Below are 15,779 nucleotides of genomic sequence, written 5' to 3'. Positions count from 1 at the left end.
CTGCTTTCACCTCACGTTTACTGTTAAAACTTCAAAGTATGTATCGATCAGGGGAGAAAATACCAGCTTTAAGTGTTTTTCTTCATTTTCCTTCTGGCAAGGGCATTACAATACTGGTAATGCTGGTTTAAAAAATGGCCAGGTGGCAAACATAGCCATGTCAGGATTGGTTGCCTTTGGGCCACTTTATTTCACTGAGCCTGCCCCCCAAAATGTAGTGCTTCTAGTTTTCACCAATGTTTCTGGCTCTGTGAGCTTTAAAATACATAATTTATCAGACATTTCTCTAAAAATGAGCCCCGAGAGACGAGGCAAGTGCTGTTTATCGAACTGGCATGACCCAGGAATGAGGGCCACTCTTTTGGGAGTGCCCAGGCCGAATTGTGATCCCAATACGACCCTGTGGCATTCAAGAGGGTGCAATGTGTGTGCCCCAACGGGTGCTGTAAACCTGCCCAATAATAAAGTGTAAGACAAGAGTCACTCCGCCCCCCTCCCCCTCCCTTCTGCGGTCTTTACACCTGATAATGATAACAGCTGTTATTTACAGCGCTTAGAACCGGCAAATGAACGCCTGGGGTCGATAAGTATAAACACATGATTTATACTGGTGATTACAATAAATAAAATAGCTGCGGATCTCTGCTGCCAGGTTTTGCTGAGTCTGAGGGGGCCCCGCGTCGCCTCATTATTTTCCTGCGAAGGAAACACCGGTGGTCCGCGGCGCGCCGTGATTGTCAGGGCAGGGCGTCCGTGCCAGGGCCGGCTCGAGCTGTCACCTGCCCCTGGGGGCAGATCCTGCTGCAGGCGGGCACTTCCGGCGCAGGCCTGGGTTTATTACCCACTGCAGGCAGATATGAGAGGCCTGCCCCCACCCCTGTGGCCCCCACCTCAGCTGCCGCCCGGGGGGCACTTAAATGTTAATAATCGCCTCCTTTGTCTCTGCCTCTTTCCCCAGGTGCCGGAGAGGTAATATCCATACACGCGCTGCCCCCCCAGCCTGCCCCCGGATTTACTGTTATTTAATTGCGACCTTTCAAGTGGGCCCGGAGAGAGGGGTCCCGGGGGTGAGGGGTCGGGGGTTGCGGGTCAGGCCTTGCTTTCATTTTTCAAGTAATATGGAACCGGGCGCTGAGGGACATGTCCGGATTCTGCTCCCCCCTCTCTCCACGCCCCCCCCCCCCTCTTTACATCTCTGCGTTAAACGTACCCGGACTACGGAACATGGTGGCGCTATATGACTTAATGACAGAATGCCGCCTCTGTGAGGCAAACAGTGCACGCACCCGAGTGTGGAGCGGTTACCTTTTAGAGGTGCTCGAGCCAAGGGATGAGCAGGGCGAGCCGAGCCCGAGCCAGAGAGGAGCCACGGGCCTGGCTGGGCTCGGGCCAGATGTATCATGAATTGCTTCTGTGATTCCTAAATAGCGAATTTGACCAATTCGCTATTTAGGAATCGCAAAGTGCAAAGTATGTAGGATTTGCAAAACAACATTGTGAATCCTACATATTCCTTATGAGCGAATCCCAAATTACGATTCGCTATTAAGGAATTTTGGGCCAAATGTATCAATATTGGATTTTGCAATTACATAATAGCGAATTTTACTGATTCGCTATTATGGAATTGCAAAATGCAATGTATGAAGGTTTCGCAATAATAATTGCGATTCCTACATATTCTTTATTTGTGACTCGCAAACTGCGAGTCGCAAATAAGGAATGGCCTCCCATTCATTCCTATGGGCCTCGAGGCCTCGAGCCCGTAGGAATGAATGGGATGTCATACCCAATAGGTACTCACAAATTGTGCATGCAATTTCAAGGGTGCCAAATTGACACCCTGTTGCTCCCCTGGAATATGCATGTGTGCACATGTGGCCCACATATATGCCCTATGGGCATGCATGTACGCCACATGGAACCTTGACAAATGTAAACAACCAGTGGCATAGCCAATAGGTCTCGCCTTTGGGAACTTATAAGTGTTTAGCCAGAGATATTGACTTTACCTGTGTCTTTAAGCTGTTCTGTACAGAAGTCTGCTGCATGCTGAAAAGTTATAATAAAGAAGTGTCAGAAGCATTTGTGTTACCTTAGATATGACCAAAAAAGCATTATGTACAACTGAACGACCATATTAAAAAAGTATTACAAATAATGTCTTGAGTTTTGTCCTTTCAATGCTGGAAACGTGTATCTGCCTGTCCCAGTGGTTGCTTGTTGTGGGTTTTTTTGTTATGGAAGGCATAAATAACAGGAGGGTGAAGGCCAGTCAGTCAGTTAGTCAGTTAGTGAGAGTCAGTGAGAGAGAGTGAGAGTGAGAGTCAGTCAGTGAGAGTGAGAGTCAGCCAGTGAGAGTGAGAGAGTGAGTCAGTTAATGAGAGAGTGAGAGAGTCAATCAGTCAGTCAGTGAGAGTGAATGAGAGTGAGAGAGTGAGTCAGTTAGCCAGTGAGTGAATGAGAGTGAGTCAGTCAATGTGAGTGAGTCAGTCAGTGAGAGTGACTCTGTCAGTCAGTGAGCGAGAGTGAGTGTCAGGAAGAGTGAGTCTGTCAGTGAGAGTCTGTCAGTCGGTGAGAGTGAGTCTGTCAGTTTGAGAGAGTGAGTGAGTCAGTCAGAGAGAGGGAGTCAGTCAGTGAGAGTTAGTGGGAGAGACTGTTAGTGAGAGTCTGTCAGTCAGTGAGAGTCAGTCTGTCAGTCAGTGAGAGTGAGTTTGTTAGTCAGTGAGAGTGAGTGAGTGTGTCAGAGAGAGTCAGTCAGTGAGAGTGAATGAGAGTGAGAGAGTGAGTCAGTTAGCCAGTGAGTGAAAGAGACGGAGTCAGTGAGATAATCAGTCAGTGAGAGGGAGTGAGTCAGTCAGTGCGAGTGAGTGAGTCAGTGAGAGTGAGTCTGTCAGTCAGTGAGTGAGAGTGAGTGTTAGAGAGAGTGAGTCTGTCAGTGAGAGTCTGCCAGTGAGTGGGAGAATCTGTCAGTGAGACTGTCAGTGAGAGTGAGGGTCAGGGAGAGTGAGTCTGTCAGTGAGAATGAGAGAGTGAGTCTGTCAGTCGGTGAGAGTGAGTTTGTCAGTTAGAGAGAGTGAGTGAGTCAGTAAGTGAGAGTGAGTCAGTCAGTCAGTGACAGAGAGAGAGAGTGAGCCAGACAGTCAGTGAGAGTGAGTTTGTCAGTCAGTGAGAGTGAGAGTGAGTCAGTCAGTGAGAGAGAGTGGGAGAATCTGTTAGTGAGAGTCTGTCAGTCAGTGAGAGTGAGTCTCTCAGTCAGTGAGAGTGAGTGTGTTAGTCAGTGAGGGTGAGTGAGTCTGTCAGAGAGAGAGTCTGTCTGTGAGAGAGTGAGAGGGAGTGTGTCAGTGAGCGCGAGTCTGTCAGGGAGAGTGGGAAACTCTGTCAGTCAGTGAGAGTGAGTCTGTCAGTCAGTGAGAGTGATTGAGTCAGTCAGTGAGAGTGAGTCAGTGAGAGAGAGAGTCAGCCAGTGAGAGAGAGTGAGTCAGTCAGAGAGAGAGAGTGAGTCAGTCAGTGAGAGAGAGTGGGAGAGTCTGTCAGTGAGAGTCTGTCAGTCAGTGAGAGTAAGTCAGTCAGCGAGAGTGAGTGAGTTAGACAGTGAGAGTGAGTCAGGCAGTCAGTGAGAGAGAGTGGGGGAGTCTGTCAGTGAGAGACTGTAAGTGAGAGTGAGTGAGTCTGTCAGTGAGAGAGAGTGGGAGAATCAGTCAGTTAGTGAGAGAGAGTGAGTCTGTCAGTGAGAGTCTGTCAGTGAGAGTCAGTCAGCCAGTCAGTGAGAGTGAGTGGGAGAGTCAGTCAGTGAGAGAGTCTGTCAGTGAGAGTGAGTTAGTGAGGGTGAGTCAGTGAGAGTCTGTCAGTGAGAGAGAGTCAGTGAGAGTCTGTCAATGAGAAAGAGTCAGCCAGAGTCTGTCAGTGAGAGAATCCGTGAGAGTCTGTCAGTGAGAGAGAGTCAGTAAGAGTCTGTCAGTGAGAGTCAGTCAGTGAGAGTCTGTCAGTGAGAGTCTGTCAGTGAGAGTGAGTGAGTCCGTTAGTCAGTGAGAGAGAGTGGGAGAGTCCGTCAATGAGGCAGAGTGGGAGAGTCAGTCTGTGAGAGAGAGTGGGAGAGTCAGCCAGTCAGTAAGTGAGAGAGAGTGAGTGAGTCTGTCAGTGAGAGTCTGTCAATGAGAGTGAGTCAGTCAGTCAGTCAGTGGGAGATAGTGGAAGAGTCAGTCTGTGAGAGAGCGTGGGAGAGTCAGTCATTGAAAGAGTCAGTCAGTCAGTCAGTGAGAGAGTGAGTGAGTCAGTCAGTGAGAGTGAGAGTCTGTCAGTAAGAATCTGTCAGTGAGAGTCTGTCAGTGAGAGTGAGTCAGTCAGTGAGAGAGAGTGGGAGAGTTAGTCAGTGAGAGAGAGTGGGAGAGTCAGTCAGTGACAGTCTGTCAATGAGAGTGAGTGGGAGAGTCAGTCACTGAGAGTGAGAGAGTCTGTCAGTGAGTGAGAGTGAGAGAGTCTGTCAGTGAGAGAGAGTGAGTGAGTCAGTCACTGAGAGTGAGAGAGTCTGTCAGTGAGAGTCTGTCAGTAAGAGTATGTCAGTGAGAGTCAGTCAGTCAGTGAGAGAGAGTGAGTCTGTCAGTGAGAGTCTGTCAGTAAGAGTGAGTGAGTGAGTCAGTCAGTGAAAGAGAGTGGAAGAGTCAGCCAGTGAGAGATAGTGAAAGAGTCAGTCAGTCAGTGAGAGAGTGAGTGAGTCAGTCAGTGAGAGTGAGAGTCTGTCAGTGAGAATCTGTCAGTGAGAGTCTGTCAGTGAGAGTGAGTCAGTCAGTGAGAGAGAGCCAGAGAGTCAGTCAGTGACAGTCTGTTAGTGAGAGTGAGTGGGGAGTCAGTCAGTGAGAGTGAGTGAGTCAGCCAGTGAGAGAGAGTGGGAGAGTTAGTCAGTCAGTGAGAGAGAGTGGGAGAGTCATGCAGTCAGTGATAGAGAGTGAGCGAGTTACTCACTGAGAGTGAGAGAGTCTGTCAGTGAGAGTCTGTCAGTAAGAGTCTGTCAGTGAGAGTGAGTCAGTCATTGAGAGAGAGTGGGAGAGTTAGTCAGTGAGAGAGAGTGGGAGAGTCAGTCAGTGACAGTCTGTCAGTGAGTGTGAGTCAGGGAGAGTGAGTCAGTGAGAGTGAGTCAATGAGAGTGAGTCAGAGAGAGGGAGTCAGTGAGAGACGGTAAGTCAGAGTCTGTCAGTGAGAGTCTGTCAGTGAGAGTGAGTCAGTCAGTGAGAGAGTCTGTCAGGGACAGCCAGTCAGTGAGAGAGTGAGAGAGTCTGCCACTGAGAGTGAGTCAGTGAAGTGAGTGAGAGAGTCTGTCAGTGAGAGTCTTTCACTGAGAATCTGTCACTGAGAGTCAGTCAGCCAGTGGGAAAGAGTGGGAGAGTCAGTCAGTGAGAGTGAGACAGTGAGAGAGTCAGCGAGAGTCTGTCAGTGAGAGAGGGTGAGTCAGTCAGTCAGTGAGAGAGTGAGTCAGTGAGTGGGAGAGTCTGTCAGTGAGAGAGGGTGAGTCAGTCAGTCAGTGAGAGAGTGAGTCAGTGAGAGTGAGTCAGTGAGAGTCTGCCAGTGAGAATGAGTCAGTCAGTCAGTGAGAGAGAGAGAATGGGAGAGTCTGTCAGTGAGAGTGAGTGAGTCTGTCAGTGAGAGTCTGTCAGTGAGAGTGAGTGAGTCAGTCAGTCAGTGAGAGAGAATGGGAGAGTCTGTCAGTGAGAGTGAGTCTGTCAAAGGGAGTGAGTCTGACAGTGAGAGAGAGTCAGTGAGAGTCTGTCAGTGAGAGAGAGTCAGTCAGAGTCTGTCAGTGAGAGAATCTGTGAGAGTCTGTCAGTGAAAGAGAGAGTCAGTGAGAGTCTGTCGGTGAGAGAGGGTGAGTCAGTCAGTCAGTGAGAGAGTGAGTCAGTGAGTGGGAGAGTCTGTCAGTGAGAGAGTGAGTCAGTGAGAGCGAATCAGTGAGAGTCTGCCAGTGAGAATGAGTCAGTCAGTCAGTGAGAGAGAATGGGAGAGTCTGTCAGTGAGAGTGAGTCTGTCAAGGGGAGTGAGTCTGACAGTGAGCGTCTGCCGCTTGAGTAGAACTTCTCCTCGAGTGGTAGGAAGAAGCTGTTTCTTCTTGCGCTGTGCATGATGCCGTTTGTGCTGACTTTACAGCGCGGGACAAATATCTGGCGCTAAACATCAGAGCGAGCGGCGCGAGGTAACACGCTACAGCAAATAATAAAGAAAACGGTCCTTCTGTGGTCCTGCTCACATAAAACCGTGTGTAAAAATTATTCAAAGAATCATTGAAGGAACACAACTAAATTTCACTTTACTCACTAAAAAAAGTTTAAAAAATTATGTATGTATGTACTCCCTATGTCTATGTGTCAATAAATGATTGTCCCAGGTTTATGCCACCAAAGCTACACCAAGCTCAGGGTTCCAGCCCTACTCTTGGGAAGTTCATGGGGTTTTCCCTGCGTCATCCTCTTCCCACCGTAGGGAGCTCCCTAGAGTGAAGAATCCACACCAGGGGAAGATGATCCGGTGTCACATGTTTATTTTGAGGGGAAAATATGGTTTTAGAAGAAAAATCCTTTCTCCTACAAATTTAGGAGGTGGGGGTGGTCTAATCCTCGTTGGCAACCTGGAAAGGGGTTTACACCGCCCTGTGCTGAAGTACTTTTCTGGCCCCCTCCAGGGTGGCGAGGGGATGGATCAGCGGTTGGAAATGCACCCAAACAAGTGAATCAGTAGTTAGTCCCCAGATTCCAAGACACATCGGGGCATATTATCAACAGCCAGCGACAGTTATCGCTAAGCGCGCTTAGCGTAGTTTTAATTATCGCCGGCTATCACTGGATTACATCACCGAGATAGCGTGTTATTATCAACGCTTATCTCCAGGGCGATAACAAATCCAGAGATAGCGGCAAAATGCGTGAACATCGCTGGATAAAACCACAACGATAGGGAAATCCTTGGTAATAGGCCAGGGTGGGCTTAGCCTGACAATCCACCTCCCATTGAGAAGATGGCTAAGTCAGTTTTTTATCAGGCGTTCAAGTACCAGCAATAGACGCGGTTAGCGCTACTTTTATTATCGCTACGCGGGTTCGCGGCCGGATTGATAATAAAGGGAAGCTGTGTTAGCGACAGTTTGCATGTTATTTTAGAGGGAAACGCCTACCTTGCATATCATTAGCGATAAATATCGCTGACATGAAAGCGGCAGGATAAACGGCTGCCATCTCAAGGAAACAAGCGCTAACGAATGTTAGCGAGTCTCTGGTGATAGTGCGATAGGAAAATCGCCGCGCTTCCGGCGATATGTGCCGGAAAAGCGGTGGTAATTTCCTTGTTAATATGCCCTACCGGGCCTTGGATCACCCACTTTCCTGGGTGTGGAGATTTACGCACTCGTGGCGCAGATCTCCATACCCGTAAATGGGTTTACAGCCACCAAGATTGTAAATTCCTGATAGGCGTCAAAACGGTACATTCAGCCATAAATAGATGTTTGCTTTCCTGTGTGAGCAGGGCCCTCTGCTTGAGAGGCGACAGGAGCGGGCTCTATGCTGGGCATGCAAGGGTTAACCCTCCGATGCCTCCCCCCTCCCTTCTCGTGCATCCCCTCCAGAGGACACAGCTCTGTACATTATCGATAACCCCTGATTGCTGCCGCTTGTTTCCAAAGCTGCCTTCGTGTCGCAGGTAATTGTAATGGTTGTGTCAATAGACGCTATTGGCATCTGTCGAGGGCTTGACGGCTCTGACACTTGTGCTCTTGGGCAGGCGGCCGGGGAGGGAGATGGCAGGTTGATTGCTGTGGGCTCTTGTTAATTGAACAATTAGCTGTGTTAATTAAGCCGTTTTTGTTCCGTTTCTGCTTCATCAGCAGGATCCATAAGGAACCTTGGTGCGGAGACAGAAAGAGCGAGAGGGAGAGAGGGAGAGAGAGAGAGAAAGACGGAGAGGGTGGGAGGAGAGAGAAAGAGAGGGAGGGGATAGAGAGTTAGAGAGGGAGGAGAGGGAGAGAGAGAGAGAGAGAACCAGAGAGCGCAAGAGCGAGAGAGAGAGAGAGAAGGAGAGAGAGAGAGAGAGGGAGGAGAGAGAGAAAGACGGAGAGGGTGGGAGGAGAGAGAGAGAGGGAGGGGATAGAGAGTTAGAGAGGGAGGAGAGGGAGAGACAGAGAGAACCAGAGAGCGCGAGAGAGAGAGAGAAAGAGAGAGAGAGAGAGAGAGATTGAAAGGGAGGAGAGAAAAAGACAGAGGGAGAGGGTGGAGAGAGAGAAGAAGAGAAAGAAGGAGAGAGAGAGATAGAGAGAGAGCGAGAGAGAGAGAAGGAGAGAGAGAGAAAAAGGGAGAAAGATAGAGAGGGAGAGGGAGATAGAGAGAAAAAAAGGGAAGATAGATAGAGAGGGAGAGAGAGAGAGGGAGAGAGAGAGAAAGGCGGAGAGGGTGGGAGGAGAGAGAGAGAGGGGGAGGGGATAGAGAGATAGAGAGGGAGGAGAGGGAGAGAGAGAGAGAGAGAGAACCAGAGAGCGCAAGAGCGAGAGAGAGAGAGAGAAGGAGAGAGAGAGAGGGAGGAGAGAGAGGGAGAGAGAGATAGAGAGAGAGAACCAGAGAGCAATAGCAAAGAGAGAGAGAGAAGAGAGAGAGAGAAAGAGAGAGGGAGGGGAGGGGAGAGAGAGAGGGAGGGAGAGAGGATGAGCGAGAGAGAGGATGAGAGAGAGAGAGAGCGTGTGAGAGAAAAAGAAAGAACGAGAAAGAGAGAATGAAAGAACAAGAGAGAGATTGTGTGTTTGTGTGTGTGTTTCTGAATGTACAAACGCACCTACTTATGTTATTGTTGTGGATAGGACACTTCTGCCATTTGTAGGACCCTCAGCACGTTTGGTATTGAATGAATGAATGATGAATGATTACGTATTTGTATCGCGCATGGCTACCCGGAGGCATCCCAGCGCTTTAGACAACGTTCATTCACCAGATTCAGACGAACAGCAGAGTTTTCAACGATTTCCTGAAGCTAAGATGGTTGCTTTCCATTCTGATATGGAGTGGAAGATTATTCCAGAGTCTTGAGGCCTGTAGGGAGAAGCGTCGGCCACCCATACGCACTTTCCTAATTTTTGGGATTGTCAGGAGGTTTTTATTAGAGGATCTTAATTCCCGACTAGGAAGGTACGGGCAGAATAGTGATTGTATCAGTAAGGGTGCTGTTTTGTGAATTACTTTATGGACCGTGACCAGGGTTTTAAATTCGATCCTCTGCTGCACTGGAAGCCAGTGCAGCTGGCGAAGTGCGGGTTTGGCAGATGTTCTTCGCGGGACGTTCAGCAACATGCGCGCTGCGCAATTCTGAACAGTCTGCAGTATCTTAATTGTCCCTTGGGGGGAGCCTAGATATAAAGCACTCTTTACCCCTGTAGGACTCCCCTTGAGTGGAGTCTGTGATCTGGTGGCGTGGTCTCTGGTTGTGTTTCGTAGTGTTTAGAGTTGAGTTCTGCTGAGTAGTGGCAGTGGAGGTGGCAATAGACTTCCCAGCTTCTGGAAGTGGCTGCAGCTCCCAGATCACCTCATCACTCCACAATTTTCTCCACCAGGATTGGCCGCCTGCATTCGGTCGGATATTATTGACACATTCCTACATCAGCCACAAGGTACGTCATATTTTTTCCAGTTTTTGCACGACTCACAATTACACTCCACTCACCGCCACACAATTCTATACCACTCCAGGCCACACTATTCAACTTCTTTTCCCACAATTCACCTCCATGCCACTCCGACCAATTCCACTCCACTCCACACAATTCCACGCCACACAATTCGACTCCATGCCACATAATTGCACTCCACAGCACACAATTTCACTTCATGACACAAAATTTCACACCACACAATTCCACTCCACTCACTGCCACACAATTCTATGCCATTCTACACAATTCCACCTCACACAATTATACTCTACTCCACTCTCCACCACACAATTACACTCCGCTCCGTGCTATACAATTGAACTCCAGGGCACACATTTCCACTCTACTCACCACAAATGTCCACTCCATCCCACACAATTCTACTTCACTCCACTACACAATTTCACCCCACTCCACACAATTCCACTCCATGGCACACAATTTCACTCCAAAACATGCAAAGGTTTCCTTCTTTCTCTCTCCATGGACCTTGGCAATCTCTGCAGCCTTCACTAGAGTTGTGGGTACCTACGATTTCATCATATACTATGCTGATCGCTGCTTTATCTCCTGTACAACTGTGAACAAATGGAAGGGAAAGAGGGCACAGTACTATGGGCACCCTGGACAGCAAGGACCTGCCCTCATCCGTGAAGACAGGTACCATGGGACTCCAGGGTCTCCTGACCGGTACGAAGCACTGGACCTGAGGGTACTGGATCACGGCTGGATGGCTGTGGCAATAGGCCGCCTTGAGGCAAGGAGGCGGGGCCCCAGGCTCTCTGCGTCATGGACTCCTCTTCACTAGAGGTAGGTGAGCAGACACAGGAGAAGAGCCGCCTGTCCCACTGATCCTTGGTGGACGCTCAGTGGGCAAATGGGGTGTTAGACACTGCTTCCTGGGCACCAGGGCACTCCAGGGTTACTGCGCTCCAATCGCATCAACTGGAGGGTTCCCCACTGTGTCCTGGGGCCTCAGTACTAGTGGACCTAAACTGGATAACCAAGTGCTCCTTTCCAGCACTTCAGTTCAGTTCAGTCCAGTAGTTCTTTATTCGGCTGTTAAAAAACACCATAAAAGCACATATAAATACACAACTTAATAATACAATTAAATCATCATATGAACACTGACTGGAATTTGCACAGAAACAAAAGGAAGTTCATTAGCACAAACGTAATCAAACCTGCCCTCTAGTTTCTCTTCATCGCAACGAAACTTTGATAAAATTCATAACACAACACAGAGTCCGAGGGTCACGGGCCCTTTGTAAAAAGAGTAAAGCCTCTTTGGCATGAGTCCGATTGGCCTGTTTTAAAATTTCCACCAAAAATGTACACCTAGACATAGTATGAAAAGAACACAAAAGTACAAAATGAAGTGTGTCCTGCGGAGACCTACTGTCGCAGCCGCAGGCACCCTTCTGCTCAATTGATAAACTGAAACCTGGCGGTTCTGCCAATAAATAAGCTAAAACATTGAGCCTAAAACGAACCATGAGAAACCTATCCTGGGCGCTGTACCTTAGGCGGAGGTATGGTTCCATCCCCTCGGTACTTTTAACCAAACTATGGGCGATCACCGTGGGCTTGGCCCTTCTACAGCTGCTCTATGTGTCATTCTCTGGTCCAAAAAGCATCTTTTTATTCTGAGCTTGTCTGAGGTTACAATTGATGTAGGGTTTGTAAAAAGATCCATATCGCCCAAACTTTCCAGATTAGATTTCACATATTTGAGCCATGGTATGTTCATGCTTTTGTCCCTCTCCAGGCAATCTTTTAAGATTTGCCTGCTTAATGCCGCTTCTGGATTTGACCCGATTTTTATCCAAGTCACCATGGGTCTAAGTTTGACCAGGTCCTCAATATACGGGCTCCCTAGTTCCCTGTGGGCAATTACAGCTGGGGTACTCTGGGGTATTTTCAAAATAGATCTTAATATTTTGTTTTCCTCCCCCTGCAATTGTTCGATATTAACAAAGCCCCAAACTTCTGCCCCATGTGTGGCTTTGGAACAACAAATGGAACTATACAGGTTCATGACCTGTTCCGGGGACCAACGGCCCAGCCTCCGCCCATAGTTGGCTATAGCACCGTTGGAGGATATTAATCTACAACAACGTTCCTCCACCAGGGAATTACATTTTAGGGAACCATCAAATAACAGGCCAAGGTATAAAAAGACTGCACCTTTTCTAATGTATGTTTTCCTATATTATAGGAAAAACTAGTGCAGGGTTTCTTGCCCGCCAGCATTACATACGATTTACTCAGGTTAACCGAGAGATCTAGGGTGTTCATAAATTTGATGAAGCCATCAATTAAGGTCTGTAGACTCTTCGGGGTACGGGCTAGTAGAACTGCGTCATCCGCGTACAAAAGTACCAGAATATGGTGCGTTCCTACTCTCGGGCAATCCGTCTTTAAATTAATCAAGGACTGCTCTAGGTTGTTAATGTAAAGTGAAAATAGGAATGGGGCAAGAATACAGCCCTGCCTCACACCACTAGTGCACAGGAAAGGTTCAGTGTTCCCCCATCCGTGTTATAACGTACCCTGGCAGTGGTGTCCCTGTGTAGTTCTCTCAGGATGATGATCAGGGCCTGGTCAATTCCCAGGGTACTCATCAGGGACCAAAGCTTGTCCCTGTTCATGTGGTCAAAAGCAGCTGCCAGGTCCATGAACCCCAAATAGATAGCCTCATTACTGGTTTTGATATATTTGGCGACCAGTAAGTAGAGGTTCAGGCATTGGTCACTTGTGGACCTCCCTGTTCTAAAGCCGTAATGAATTTCCGAGATAATGTTATTTTCATTGGTCCACTCAGTAAGGCGATTAAGAATAACACCACCCAAGATCTTAGCTGAAACGTCAATCAATGAGATAGGACGGTAACACTGGAGGTTGTCCTTATTACCCTTCTTGAAAATGGGTACTATTATGTCCATGGACCAGGAATGGGGTAGGCCGGACCTAATAGCGGCATTTTTTACTCTGGTGAGGATTGGGGCCCATAACTCGACATTACTCAGATAAAGGTCAGGTGGGGTACCATCTGGGCCCGGGACTTTATTTTTAGTCAGGTCCATGATTCCTGCGGTAATTTCAACTAAAGTAAAGTTTACACCCTGATCTTGCAATGATGCTTGACCCCTCCCTGGGCTAGATTCCTGAGCATGGTTGTACAAGCCCTTAAAATGTGTACCCCACTGGTCCGGCAAAATGTTAGTCCCAATGTCCCTACTATCCGCGGCCTCTCTCAGGTCTGCCCATGCTTCTCCCTGAAGGGCTGATTTCCTCCTTTTGACTGCCTTCTTGTAATTCTGTCTATTCTGGGCTATTTTTTGCTTATCTCTAGGCTTATTTTTTAAACTATGTTTGAGCTCCCGTAGGGCACGTGAGCATTCACCATCAAACCACTTCGGTGAGTTGTTATTTCTTGTGGGTGCACTGGATTTCAAAAGTCCCTCCACTAACCTGGTTATTTGCCCAAATGCACTAAGTTGTGATGACCCCTCTACGGCGAGATCTAAACACTCCTCAGTGGGGAGTTTCCCTTTGTCCAGTAGGGACTTATAGAATGTTACCCCATCAATTTTTGACCACCTGAGCCGTCTTCCCTGGTCCGTAGCCCTCTGGGTGGTACCAACCGTCAGGCCCACCCTATGTCTGGCCATATACCTAAGCTCAAGAACCAGAGGGTTATGGTCACTAAACGGACTCGACTCAATCCCTACAGAGTTGATCCCGTTTTTTAATAGTCTGGATGCTAAAATATAGCCTATGAATGACGAGCATCCTCTCCCCTTAAAAGTAGGGGGGAGGGACCCGTCACCCTCCAGACTCATCATATCGGTCGTGTGCTCAAGTTCATGAGTATTTAAGATCCTGCTCATAATCACTCCCTCCCTAGTGTGGTCAAAGTGGGGGCCTTTCTCCACTGGGCAGCAGGACCAATCAGCATCTAGAGGGAACAAAAGTGGGCATAAGTGACAATTCAGATCGCCCGTTACTAGGGTCATTGCAGCAACTGCCCCTTTTTTAGAAGTGACCTCTTCAGTCAATCTGTGGTCTAGTTCCTGAAGGGCGGGATTATGTTCTCTATGGGCTCCTGCATTATATACATTAAACAGGACCATCCTTAGCCCGCTGCCCAAGAACCTCAGAGCCTGTATGTTCTCAGACAGCCAGGCCACGCCGGTCCACGTTCCCTGCAGGTTTAAATCTACGTATATAGACAATCCACCTCTTGCCCTGCCTGAGCCCGACTTCTGGGTACTAAGAAGAGGGGTCCCAGCAATCACATGGGAACATTTAAAAATAGTTAGCAATCAAATAAGAAAAAAACTTTATGAGCCTGCATTGTTATTTATTCACAATGTAGGTATAAACTGATTATCATTCGTTTCTTTTCAATACAAAATCACACAATAATTCATAGTGCCCCTGATAGGGAGGGAAGTGATAGTGCAGGGTAGTGTAGGTAGGAGTAGTGACAATAAAAAACAGCCATGAAGGGCCTCAGTGTACTTTGCATCCAAGTTTAGACATAAACAAAACAAAAGACCATTGGTTCAATACATCATACTATGATAATCATGCTCCACATGTCACATTAAATGAGCAATTTTGGGGAGTGAAGCCGACTAAATACAAAAAGCTGTCGACGTTTCGACCCTCTAGAATTGGCAGGCATTAATTATATCCTTGCATCGGGGTCTTCATCAGTATGTTTAGGCCAATGTAGTTTAAACCTTGTTGAGTTTCCACCGCAGTTTTAGGAACCCCATTTCTAAACCCCGTCTTGTATTTCCCGACATTGGATAACGTATTGCGGGATTTCCCGATCATTGAAAGAGCACCTTGGGATCTTCGGACCAGCTTTACAATTGGGAGACAGATGCATGCTCCAATCTCTGTATGTTCTCTATTCTGTAACGCCCACGGGCCCACTAATTCAGAATTATTTTCATGCCTGGTGACAGCCCCATTATTTATGGTATCTTCACCTTTCGTTCTCTCTGCAGACCAGATGGCTGCCTGATATCGTCACTATATGTAAGTGTGATTCCCTCTCGTTTTATTAATATGGACATTTTTAAGGTTAGGTTGCTAATCATGATCTCCTCATTGTAGAATCTGAAAACCATCCTCCCAGAGAGCGCCCTCCTCGTCATCCTTCCTGGAGACAAGCAACCCCTGGTATGTCTTGTCTACCATTTATGTGTGCCTAATTAATTTAATGCCTTTTGACTTACGCAAATTTATGCTAAATGCATCTATATTGTTTATCAAATAGGTTGCCTGCCCGGCCCCCATCCTGATGAAGACCCCGATGCAAGGATATAATTAATGCCTGCCAATTCTAGAGGGTCGAAACGTCGACAGCTTTTTGTATTTAGTCGGCCTCACTCCCCAAAATTGCTCATTTAATGTGACATGTGGAGCATGATTATCATAGTATGATGTATTGAACCAGTGGTCTTTTGTTTTGTTTATGTCTAAACTTGGCTACATCGTACACTGAGGCCTTTCGTGGCTGTTTTTTATTGTCACTACTCCTACCTACACTACCCTGCACTATCACTTCCCTCCCTATCAGGGGCACTATGAATTATTGTGTGATTTTGTATTGAAAATGAATGATAATCAGTTTATACCTACATTGTGAATAAATAACAATGTAGGCTCATGAAGTTTTTTTCTTATTTGATTGCTAACTATTTTTAAATGCTGGGACCCCTCTTCTTAGTACTTAGAATACCCAAGTCCCAGAGACTTTATTCAGGTGAACCCTTCTCTTTAACATGAGCCCGACTTCTGGGCAGGTACAAAGAAGCATTTATAACCCATCATGTGAAAGGGGCTGTTATCAATCACCCATGTTTCCTGTAGGCTGATGACTTGGAACTGGCTTGTGAACTCCGCCATTCACAATTTTCAAATTTACTAGCCAAGCCGGCTATATTCCACGAAATTATACTCAATCTGCCCTCGACTAATTGGTCACCTACTGGTTCGTGGGTGCTAAAAAGTACTGGGGACACAACAGGCTTTAACCCAATGCGGCCTACAACCCTAAAGGCCGTATCTATGGCTGGTG

The sequence above is a fragment of the Lissotriton vulgaris genome, chromosome 3_2, assembly GCF_964263255.1.
Source record: "Lissotriton vulgaris chromosome 3_2, aLisVul1.2, whole genome shotgun sequence".
Taxonomy (NCBI): Eukaryota; Metazoa; Chordata; class Amphibia; order Caudata; family Salamandridae; genus Lissotriton; species Lissotriton vulgaris.
This window is presented reverse-complemented; position numbering follows the sequence as displayed.